The sequence below is a fragment of the Pelecanus crispus genome, chromosome 3 (genome assembly GCF_030463565.1).
Source record: "Pelecanus crispus isolate bPelCri1 chromosome 3, bPelCri1.pri, whole genome shotgun sequence".
Lineage (NCBI taxonomy): Eukaryota > Metazoa > Chordata > Aves > Pelecaniformes > Pelecanidae > Pelecanus > Pelecanus crispus.
Window position 1 is genome coordinate 100,165,761 of NC_134645.1, and position 12,590 is coordinate 100,178,350.

Genomic DNA, 12,590 nt, shown 5'->3' on the forward strand with positions numbered 1-12,590 from the left:
TGTTTTCTCCGCACCCCCCCCCCCCTCCACCCCCCCCCCTTCTTAAATATATTATCCTAGAGGCACTACCACTGGCCTTGGCCAGTGGCGGGTCCATCTTGGAGATGGCTGGCATTGTCTCTATCAGACATAGGGGAAACTTCTAGCAGCTTCCCTCAGAAGCCACCCCTGTAGCCCCCCCTGTTACCAAAACCTTGCCATGTAAACCCAATACACATAGTAAATGGCAGCACTTTCCTTGGAGCATGACTGTTTGTCAGGCATCCTGTGGGTCTGTGATGTGTCTCTGTCATCACAATGTAATTCCAGAAAGTTCCCATGATTGCCGTAGCGTCAGCCAGCTGACTTAGTGGCTGCGTCAATGGTTCAGAGCTTCTGCTGGCTGTGCAGTTTTGGTTGGTTAACTGTGGCTGGATGCCAAATGCTCACCCACCTGCCCTCTCACTCCCCCTCCTCAAACAGGACAGGAGGAGAAAATGAGATGGAAAAGCTTCTGGGTCGACATAAAGGCAGAGAGATCACTTACCAATTACTGTCATGGGCAAAGCATACTTGACTTGGGGAAAATTAACTTAATTTATTGCCAATTCAAATGGATTTTGATGATGAGACAGACAAAGATCTAAACAGCTTCTCCCCATCCCCCTCTTCCCATGCCCAACTTCACTCTCAATGATGACTCTTCTACCTCCTCCCTCCACTGTGCAGCACAGGAGGATGGGGAATGGGGGTTGTGGTCGGTTCATAATAGCTCCTCTCTTGCACTTCTTCCTCTTCATGCTTTTCCCCTGCTCCAACATAGGCTCTCCCCGCTGCCAGTACCTTGACACTTACATCCAGTACAGTAGACAAGACAGTGTCGGATTGTAATAACTACCAGTTTTGTAGTATCTTAACAGCAGGTAGTATCTTAATAGCTACAGATCATCAGTAACCTGTGTCAACTTGCAACAATAAAGGCCAAATTACAGTGCCAGTCCCTCCAAGAGTTGATCAGTTTGAGGTGGGGGAATAGGGACTTTAAATTACAACTGTATAGGTACACCTCTGTAGGTTTTGCTGCTGTGTCTCTGAAGAGTTAATTAATATCACTAAAACCTTTTCTTTTGTTAGTCTATTAAATACATTTGTTTTCATCGCATATCTGTCCAGTTCTCCAAGGGCTGTTCAGCAAATCTATGTCCTCCATCAGAAAGGCCTATCTCAGTCAGATAAAATCAGATAATCCAGACATCAGGTAAACATTTTAACTTAAATTATTGATCTATTTTACTCAATCACAGGCAATGAAATCAAAGGTTATTTTCTGTTGAACAAGTATGGAAATTTAGGAAGATGTCTCAAACAAACTTTGGATTTTTTGCCAGGGTAGTTCGGTTCCTGATTGTGACATTCCTGCAAGATCTGTGTCAGATTTTCATGAAAAGCACATTATTTTCTGAAAACTTAGGTATTGTAGATGATTTAGTAATTTCAATGGAATTACTATCATCCATATGGTTTTCTACTGTCCACATATGTTCATGTCCATATGAGGAAGTATATTATCTTTATAGATGTGCCCATAAATCTTGAATAACTCTTCTTTTAGCTGACTTTCCATACAATTATATCAAATATAATTTTGAGAAAAAGTTTAGGCCTTCACTGAAACAGAGAGAGTAGGCCTGCCACAAGTCCTATGTTAAAATCATAACACATTGGGAATTTATTCTTTTTACATTTTAAGATTTTGGATCAAATTTTCATGTGCAAAGCCAATGCAACAGTGGTTTTTGAGTCAGGTAAAACACGGAGTAGAATTTGTTATTTAGTGATCATTTGCAAAAGGCAGAAGACTTTCTAAATTATATTTTATGACTGGGTTTCATACTGAGGAAAATTTCAAACTTCTCTGCACATAAAAGTTCCTCTAGGCAGGGCTTACTGCTAGGAGTGAATGATTAAATTAACAATTACAATATCTGAAGAGCACATTAGAACAAAGCAGAATAGACAGGTAAGTAAGTATATGTAAGAAAATGGCAAATTTGGGGAAAACAATCAACGTCTGAAGGTGGAAATACTTTTTGAAGAAAGAATATTTACTCTGGCAATGACTTTTTTATGATACAATCTTATTACATGATACTTTTGTTAAATACAAACTATAAAAATACAGAGATAAAACATCAGGGTAATGCTATTCTGAGAAAAAAGTTAAACAGTTTACTGAGAAAGAGTGATGCAATAATTAGGTTAAACAACAGCTTTAAACAAGAAGAATCATATGCTGTATATGTTTGACAATCAAAATAAGATTTTTAAGTGTTTTGCTGTAATGTGCATGTTTGTATACTGAGTAATAGTTTCTGTATGAAGCATATAATTCCTGCAAACAAAAGAGAAATTAAAAATTAAGCTTAAAATTAAGCTTTCCTTTTGGCTTATTTGTTGTTTTTGTAAATAGACACAGTCTTTAAAAAAAGGAAATTTCTTGAACAGTTCTTTAGAACATATAGATTAAGTTTTGGTTTTGCTTTACCTTCCTCTATATTTTTTCCTTTTTTTTGGCAAGAAATGTTACTCAAGCAATGCTTGAATATCCTTTATCTATTCTGTGTTTAGTACTCAGTAAATTTCTTTTATGTGGAGAGTTTGTGATGTGAAAATTTCAGCTATTTTAAAACCCATTCCCTTAAAAAAAATTCCTATATATTCGCCCTATAGAGAAAAGTATCACTTTGGATCACAGCACCCAGCTATTAATTCTTACACTCTATTACACTGCAGATGGTTTAAGGTGAAGGGCTCAATTCTCTGCTGCAATAAGCCACTTAGTAGGTTAAGCAAACAAATCTCTATAGTAAACAGCTTCTCAGCTTCTGAAGAACAAAAGCTTCTCCTCCTTTTTCTCTATATCAGTGTTTCAATTTCTCATTCTAAATGCTCAACTGATAAAAAATTTTACTTCATTAGTCAGTTATGTTCCTACAGAGCTCTCTTTGTATTGTTATTGCTTGATTTCACAAGTCCTTTTCTGAAGAGACATAACAGGGAAAGTTGCTAGGGAAGGAGTGAGAACAGCCTCTATATTTAGCCTCACAATCTCTCAGCACTGTTCTAAATAAAAGCAGATTTTAGTGGCCATCATAACAGGTATTTTTCATCCATATTTGTCCTATACTCTGTGCTCCCTTCTCAGATAAGCCTGTTATGCATGGTGCAGTCAGGAGCATGGCAGTGGTGGTGAGCACATCTTACACAACTGATCCAGCTTCTCAACAATGGTTTGCTTGGAAAACACAGTATTTCTCAATGATGTGGCAGAAATAATGGGCTAGGAGTGACTGACTAGCTGCTTACTTTGTAAACTTTCCTAATTTGCACACTTCAATCTACATTGCACCTACAGGGCCATCTTCAACTGAAAATTATTTTGAAAAATGAATTATGAGGTTAAAAATCAGCTATTGATATTCCTCCTGTAGTCTGATACTCTTCCCTATATAGCTGCAGAGAGTGAACAGTCAGTTATCTGTTGGGTGTCAGAAGGGAAGTGTGGAAATGGAAAATGTTTGTGAACTCAACATTTTTAACTAAACCCCAGAGTTTTCTGAGATTTGTTACTATATCCTTGTCTATAATGCAGCTCTACTTTTGTAATCTTATTTTTGAATGTTGCACAAGGATGCAGAATTATTAGACAATAATCTGAACACCTCTTTCAAGGTTAGGGGAAAGTGAATGAAATTAATACTGCTGAAATAACACTTAGTATATTTTATAAACCCTTGAACTGTGTTTTTGTAGGGGAACAACCTTTTCAAAGTACTTTGTCATACATGCCAGCTTGTGATGTCTTCTTGGATAATAGTGTATTTGATATATAGAGTATATTAACAAGTTATATTTGTTCTTTTTTACCCAGCTTTTTTCTTTTTAAAGCTGTTTGAGAGCTCACATTGCCAGAAAAGTATGTATTATGAACTAAGTTCCACTTCTTTGATTAAGCAACTACTTCCATCCATTTCACTAGCACAGTATAGGACATAGTATAGTCCTGAAGTATAGGACAATGTAATGAAACCACCAAATTTGCACTGATTTGTACTATATTTGCTCTTCCTATTCCGAGTATAGTTTTCTATTACTGACAGGAGATACTGCAAACAGTATCTTGCAAATTGAAAATTAGTCACTCAGGTTATCAAAAGTGTCAGTCTCCCACCCTCGTGCCCTTTTTCTTTGTTTTCTGGGCCCTTTTCACTTTGATTTGGTAGCATAGCTCATATTCCATTCTGATATGGATTTAATTTAATGGCAATTCATTAGGAGTGAAAAATATTGTCATATGAAATTTGTATTCATGAAATATTTTATTGTCATTGAGCATAAGGAATCAACTTTATGCAAATTCTGAGCCCCTACTGATGAAGGGCTTAATATCAGTTGATTGAGTGCCTGTCTTTGAGGAGCTTTGTGAAGTTTCAGCTGTGAGGGTAATTCACAATTGAGCAATTCCAGAATTTAACATATTTAGAAATAGATTAAATAAAAAATTGGATGCTGCTACTATATTTAAGAGATTGATCAATGCATTACTAATCGTAGTTATACATGTGGTCTTTACTTTAAAATATCCCTGGAGAGAACCTGAGTATTTTTGTTTTAATAAAATACTAATTTCATGAGTAGCAGGAACATTGTCATGATTAACAAAGGAAACATAAGGATAAATAATAAATATATATAAATGATAAATATAATAAAGCCTCATTTTGCTTTAAACTGGCCTTGACTTGGAGGACCAGAACCTGAACTTCAGCCCATACATGTATTTTTTAAAACCTTTATGAAGAAAAATATAATGTGACTTTGCTTGCCACTTTATATTGCATCTACCAGTCTGATGCTGGGCCCTGACAGGCACAGCAAAGAAAGAAAAAAATAGCATGGAATTTCAAGAAGGAATGTGAAATAAGAATGGCAATATACTGGATAGTAGTTGCATAAAACAAACAAATAAATTGGTATAAGAACAAAGCAAGGTGAGTAACAGCCTTATGATTAGAAACAAAGCCTGAAGTGGTGATGGTGTGGGGAAGGTCACACTGTGGGAGGAATGAAGAAAGGTACTCATGGCTGATTGGAGGCAAGTGATCCTAGCGATATGATTTCTGCAGGGCTTTTTCAGTTACTTTTTGATGGAATGAGAGATATGAATTTCTACTTCAGTGGGGTAAAGTAAGCCACTTTCAGTAATAATATAAATACGTAAAATAGATATGTATTCTATATTTTTTAATATAATTTTCCTCACCTCTTAACACAAAACTGTTACATTTTAACACCCCTAATTCCTATTAATATATTGAGGAAAGGTAGAACCTATGACCCAATGAATCAACTTTGTAAGCACGTGTGCATGTATCTGTGTAACAGACAGAATGGACGTGGAGGGAAAACAATAAAAACAGTATCCCATAAAGAAATTTAAGGTGTTATGAATGAATAAATTGTACAAGAAAAAATGTATATTGATAGGATACATTTTGGTAGCACATGAGCAAACACAAATATGTATTATTTTGGTTTATACTACCCTCTTTTTTAATCTGTCATGAGGAAAAAACAAACATTGCACCTACAAGGTATACCAGCTCCCTCTTTTTTTTCATCTTTATTTCCTTTTTTTCTCAAAGATTCCCTACAAATGTAAAGATCAAACCTCTTCTGCAAGAATAATATGGTAAAATACATGAATTTCTTTTTATACAGCAAAAAAAGCTGGAAACACTGAACATTTGAAAGCTTTTCTACAGAGGAAAAAGCCAAAACTCCACCTTATTTTAAGAAATACTGAGTTAGATGCACTGCATAACATATGTTCACTGGTATTTTGGCTTCTTCATAAGCCAGAATGCCTGTAATATTATATTTTTTGGTTTTTTTCTTGTTTTTTTTTTAAAAAAAAAAAAAGGTGAGGGATGCAAATTACTGTCTAGAAAATCTGAACAGAAGGGTTTTTGTTTGAGAGTTTATCCTCTAGCAGAATTGAAAAGAAAGAAAGAAAGAGTAAGGGAAAGAACATGAGGAGAATCATGAGGGAGACAGTAAGTCACTAAGGTACTAACCAAAGAACTCTAGTTCTTCTCCCTTTTACATTTCTTCCATGCATGATTTTGTCACTCTTGTCTGGTTTTCAGAAATATCCATTTCATTTCCTAGAGATTCGGTCCCCTTCACAAACCAGTACAAAATGTGCCATGCTGAAAGGCAGCATTTTCTAAGTGATTTAGAATTTAACTCCTTGAAGTCTCTGAAAATCCCTTTGATCTGTTATCTCTTCCATAAAAGCACTTCTTTGACCCAGCCAATCTCCTAAGTAGCAGATTTAGGACCTGATTAAATTCCCATTACCTGTCAGCAGAATTTTTGACACTTATTTCAGATGAGAGCAGGACTAGGTCTGCAATCCTGTGGTAATCATGATTTCGAGGTCTTAAAAACCACCTTTCCATTGAGTATTACAGTCATCAGTGTTTTGGAGTCACTATTTCATAATTAGCTGTTTTATTTCTTAAAAGCCAGCCTTTAAGATATACTTTAGTATTTAGAAAGCCACAATGAACTTCTGGGTATAAAGCTGTTTCCAGCAAGTCTTGCTGAATTACAGATTGAAGCAGCAATTGGATCCCAAAGCACCAAATGCAGAATAGACTGGGGAGGCAAAACCCCACAGAGTCTTGCATTTTGGTATTTGTGTTCTTATATACTACCTTCTCAAAACCTCTGCAAATAGGACATGCATTTTTGTAATCATAATTTTGTCTACATATATTTTATAAACATCTTAAATAGAAAATCCCTTGAATTCATATTGGCAAATGACTTATCTACAAATATCTTGAAGATGATAGCGGTGTTGGAACCTGAGATTTTTAAGAGCACAAAATTGTGTGAAACATATTACTAACATATGACTTTATGACAAAATTACAAAGGATACGCTCTACTGTCATACCAAGGTACATTTACAAATATGCCCTTAAAATAACTATTGGTGGAGTTGGTTGCATTACAACCAGAGCATTGAGAAAACTATACTTCTTTTAGTGCCAACAGATTTTTACTTGTAGTACTCAGGCTAAACCAAGGCTTGGGCAGTTCTTTGAACATATCTTACCCATCTAAAGCCAAATTTATTATTTCCTTTTCTGACATTATGTTCTCTTGGTATTAAAACACATCTTCATAAGCCAAATGAATGTGGCTGCTTGGGATTTAGAAGTACAATTATAGTGAGAGCAAAGTAAACACTGTTTCAATTACAATCACTAGTGAAATATGGGGGGGGCTTTGCAGTACTGTTATAATTAAAATTTTGTCAAAGTTAGGTTTGTTATTCCTTGTTATCAGAGGATTATCACTCTACAGTGGACACAGAAATTTCTGAACAAGCTTTCTTTTGATTCATAAACAATTTTCTTCTCAAGTAAACAAATAAAACTGTACCCACTCAGTTGTTTGATGTACAGTTGGCTTGGAAAAAGAAATTTGAGACTTTTTGCCCTTGAAACATACTTTCTTGAAGAGAGGAAGAGGAAAAGGTAATGTCCCCTTCACATTAAAACTTTGGAAAATAGCTGGAAAAATTATTGTTGGAGTATATTCTGCTCCTTTCTTGAGACAAAAATGATCATGTCCTGCCTAAAGCAATGGGAGATGTAATTTAATGTCATTCTTCCTATCTGCACCACAAACTTTTTTGAAGATGGACACCCTGTGTGAGATAGGGTGCAATGAATGTTTGTGTAGCTCACGCCATCTCTGGACCATGGACAGGAAGACTCGGGGGTCTTGAAGTGGGCCAGTCTTCCAGGCTGGAAAAGAAGATTCCTGGAAAGGATGTCTGAAGGAGTACCAGTGCCTCAGTGCTCCAACTGGTATATGTTAAAGTGTTGCTTGCATTGCTGGGATAAGAAAATGAAGAGTGTAATCATTAGTGTAGTACAGGTATAGCACCCATAAAGTTGATGTAACTACTGTGGTTTTATTCTGATAACACTGAAAGCAGACCATGGCCCTTTGCTCTTTACATTTTTTCCTTTGACAGATGATAAATTACTCCTTAGACTATAGGTGTCTTTGTTTGTTTACTTGATGTATTTAGTCAGGTTCAGAAATATTTTGGTAACAAGTTAAGTGTCCTGTCATGATGAATTCATTTTATATGCATAGCAAAAGAACCGATCTGACTGAACTAATTTTGTATTAATGCTGCTCCCACATGTATCTCTTTAGATGTTCTGCTTTAATCAAAGATTAATTAGGAGTTAGTAGACACTTATTTTTTTGATAACATTGTTTTGGGACTTCAGACTGCAGTCATCCTTGGGGTCACTCTGGGCCAAATTTATGTCTTTGCGCTTAGAGCTCTACCAGAGATAAATGGAATTCTTACTCTTAATAGCTATTGTGGTAATACCTATCAATATGATGAAGATTGACTAAACAAGAGATTTTACTTTTTAAATAAAGAGTGTCGTGCTTTAGCCCCTGTCTGCAACTAAGCACCAGACAGCTGCTTGTTCACCCTCCCCTCCAGGTGACATGGGGAAGAGAATCAGACCAGCAAAAGTAAGAAAACTCATGGGCTGAGAGAAGAATAGTTTAATAATTAAAATAAAATAATAATAATCTTCATCATCATCATTGTAGTAATAAAAATTGTAATGAAAAGGAGAACAACAAGAGAGAGAAACAAAACCCAGGGAAAAAAAACACCCAAGTGATGCAACTGTTCACCACCTGCTGACTGATGCCCAGCCAGTCCCTGAGCAGCCATCGCTGCCCCCTGGCCAATTTCCCCAGTTTCTATACTGAGCATGATGTCATATGGTATGGAATAGCCCTTTGGGCAGTTTGGATTAACTCTTCTGGCTGTGCCCCCTCCCAGTTTCTTGTGCACCTGGCAGAGCATGGGAAGCTGAAAAGTCCTTGACTAGCATAAGCAGTACTCAGCAACAACTAAACCATCAGTGTGTTATCAACATTCTTCTCCTACTACATCCAAAACATAGCACAATGCCAGCTACTAGGAAGAAAATTAACTATCCCAGATGAAACGAGGACAGACAGACAGAGGATGAAAGGGGGAAGAGAGATGGAGGTACCTATATGGCACAGACTGGGCTTCTAAGTCCAAAATTCATCATCACTTAGGTGCTCTCTAGATCTAAACAAGTTATGTACTATTCTCTTTTTCCTAGAAGCAAGAGTTTTTATAGCACTTAACTATATGCTCCTAAGCTTATTCCAAACTGAATAGCTAGATGCTAAATTTTGAACACCAGGCTGTTTACCACTACCCTGTCCACAAGGCAGGCTTCCCACTGCCTAGCCTGCATGTGAGGCAGGGGCTGGGATCTATGTCTCTGTCTCCCAGCTGGCTGTTCTAAAGAAATGAGAAATAATTCACACTTGCTCTCTTTCTGTGGCTGAAAGATTATTTAATTACTTCACGCAAACTGGAGCACATTCAGTGGGCAAAATTAAAAGTATATTGATGATTCAGTCAAATGTGTGCCTGAATCTTGTGTATATATCTTGACTCAGTTTTTTATTAGTCTGTGTACCAGATAGAGTCTTGCCAAGTAGCAAAGAACCCATCATGAGATAGTTATGTAAAAACCAAACGAGTCCCACTAAAAGTCTGCCAAATTTCATTTCATTATGCTATATTTATACTAACTGATACCTGGATTTGCTGATTGAAATTTAGCTCAGGCATGTCTGCAAGGGCTCCATCTTGCACCTTTGTTTGTATAGAAAACTGAAACGAAACTATTTGTTTCATGGAAATCTGAACAGGTATAGGCAAAACTTGGCAAGAAACACTCTTTCTCATCAATACTTTCTGCAGATTAACAACTTAATATTCAGTAAAGTAATTTTTATGAATCACAGTTTTAGATGCCATCATACGGAGTACTTAGTTTTAAGCTGATAACGACTCAGTTTTAAGCTTCTAAGTAACTTTGGCTATGTTTTTATATATATATATATATATATATATATATATGTACACATACTTCAGGATTACTCTAGATTACTCTAGAAGTTATGCTAGTATACCAAAAAAGCTTAAGAGCCTTGGAAATCTCTTCATGTTTGTTCAGCACATTAGGAAAAGGCAGAAACAGAGCCTAGAGTGACAAGTTCCTGACCAGTACCCAATGCAACTGGACATTTTTCTTCTGCAGTACAATAACTGTCTCTGTGTCAATTTACTATGAATTTTAAATATGAATTCTGAAATATACTAGCAATGCAAGATTTTATTTGATTTTTCTTTATTGTTTCCTTCTAGAAATGATAATTAGCTGCCTTTCTAGAGGCAGAAGAGCTAAAATATATCTGATTTGGTTGATGAGATATAAACCCACTTCAAATATGGAAGTAATATGCATCAGGAAAAAACCCACCCTAATATGCTGGTTTTTGTGTGTGTGTGGCTGCCTCACACAGTTCTAATTTACAGTCATTCATTCATTCTTTCAGTCTTATGTACACAGACAGCAGAAACTTAGCCACAGTTTACTGAAAAAAAAAATTATGAAAATATGTGTATATATATATAAAGCCATTTTTATAATAGTGAAGGTCAGTTGTGAGACATACAGCTGAACCCTTTCCATAGCCTAGGCTAGACTCACTGAGACTCAGGTTTCTCAGCAGGGAAGCCATACGATTCAATTTCAGAAGTGGGACTGTCATCCTTTACTACAGTCCTCATCCAACAACATATGGGGATCAATAATATGCAGTGATTCAGCATGTGGTTAAGTGAAAGGCCCAAAGAGCTTGCCGAAACACAGATGTCATTTGAGATGCCACTGGGTACCTTCCTGGCTTCCAGCTGCGCTCCCAAAGGGCACAGGCCCCTGCAGGTCCTGTGTTGCGTCTTGCAGCCCAGCAGCAGCAACATGTATATTTGAGGGTGCTTTAATGGCATGGAATATCCATCTTTAGGTAACTGAACCTTATTCCAAGATGCAAGATTCAGTGTGAGATGAAGTAATGTATATGTAAGTACCTGTGTGATAGTGGGTAGTCATATACATTAGTTAACTAAGTTTCCATATCAGACAGTAAAGGCTTAGCTGTAGAGCATGGAGAGCAGTTCGGCTCACTATAAAAGTGTTCCTAAGTAAACACCATATTGCTGCTTAGCTTGCTCTCTTGAATCCATCAACTGCATTTACTAGATCTCCATTGTCTACAATGTAGGAGTTGACACCCCATATATCTGTAGACACCTAAATATACATGTTTTAATCTTGAACTGTATCCTGCCCTAGATATTTACTCTTAGATCTTATCAGCTGAGCTAGTCACCCCAGGGTCTTTTATAGTGAATGGAAATTTTAGATCCATTTTAGAGTTCTGCTTTTGATTAGATGAAGTGCATGCCAACTGTACCTATTTCTCTCCTTTTACTGTAAAGGGACCCTGGGGTGACTAGCTCAGCTGTTAAGATCTACTAGTTCCTAAAATTTACCATGTCAGTGGTACACCCAGTTTCTTTATCATTAGGACTGCTCACAATCTTAAGTTTAATAACATTCTCAAATGCACTAGTATGCTAGAAAGTAGAATATGAGAAGTTAAAATATTTTTTTCTTGCCACAAAATTTCCAAGACCAGAAGGAGCTACTGGCTGCATATATGTTTCTGCCGTTTAATGTTTTCCTTACTTGAAAAATGACCTACTGAGATTTTTACCAGATTTTTACATTTGATAGTAACTAATTAAAAGAGCTTGTCAAAATAGTACCAGCAACCAACCTTCCCCACAAAATTTACAAAACCAGAAATGCTCTATTGATAACATTTCCAACTGAAATTTAATCTTACCTAAAAAAAAAAAAAAAAAAACACCAAAAGAAATGGGCGAAAACTGTCAAAAATTTTTTAAAATTAAATTTCCAGTTCTATAGCAAAAATAATTACAATTCAAGGCAAGGATATGCCCTCTATGAAACAAAAAGCCCGCAGATATTTGTATTGATGTTAGTCTGAAGATATATGGTGCAATTTAGTTTCTTTCCTGCCTCACATTAAATTGAAAGACCAACTCCCATTATACTTGTGGTTCTTCAGTATAGTAAAAAGTTTTAAAATAATGCTAGCCATGAGGCAACTTTATTAGTGAAGAAATTTACTATCTTCATGTGAAGTATGCATTCTGTACCTGAAGTAAATTGTATATTTGTAATTCATGGGTACTGATAAAATAATATTACTTGAAATAATAAGTAATCATGTTAGAGAGAGAAGATCAAATCAGAGATCCTATTGATGGCAGGCTATGACACATATTATACCAAGGGCAAAAGAATATGAATATTAAAAATTAAAATATTTTCTTCTAACATAAGCAATTGGAGAAACAGGTGCAGGATTAGTACTGGAGTGAGAGATACATAGAGTTCAGCTGAAGTAGCTATGTAGCTTATCAAGATGTAAAACTGTATTTCGTATCACTAGATGACCTTGCTTAGTTAGGATTTCTGTTCTTCCATTTCTACTAGTAGCAACTTACT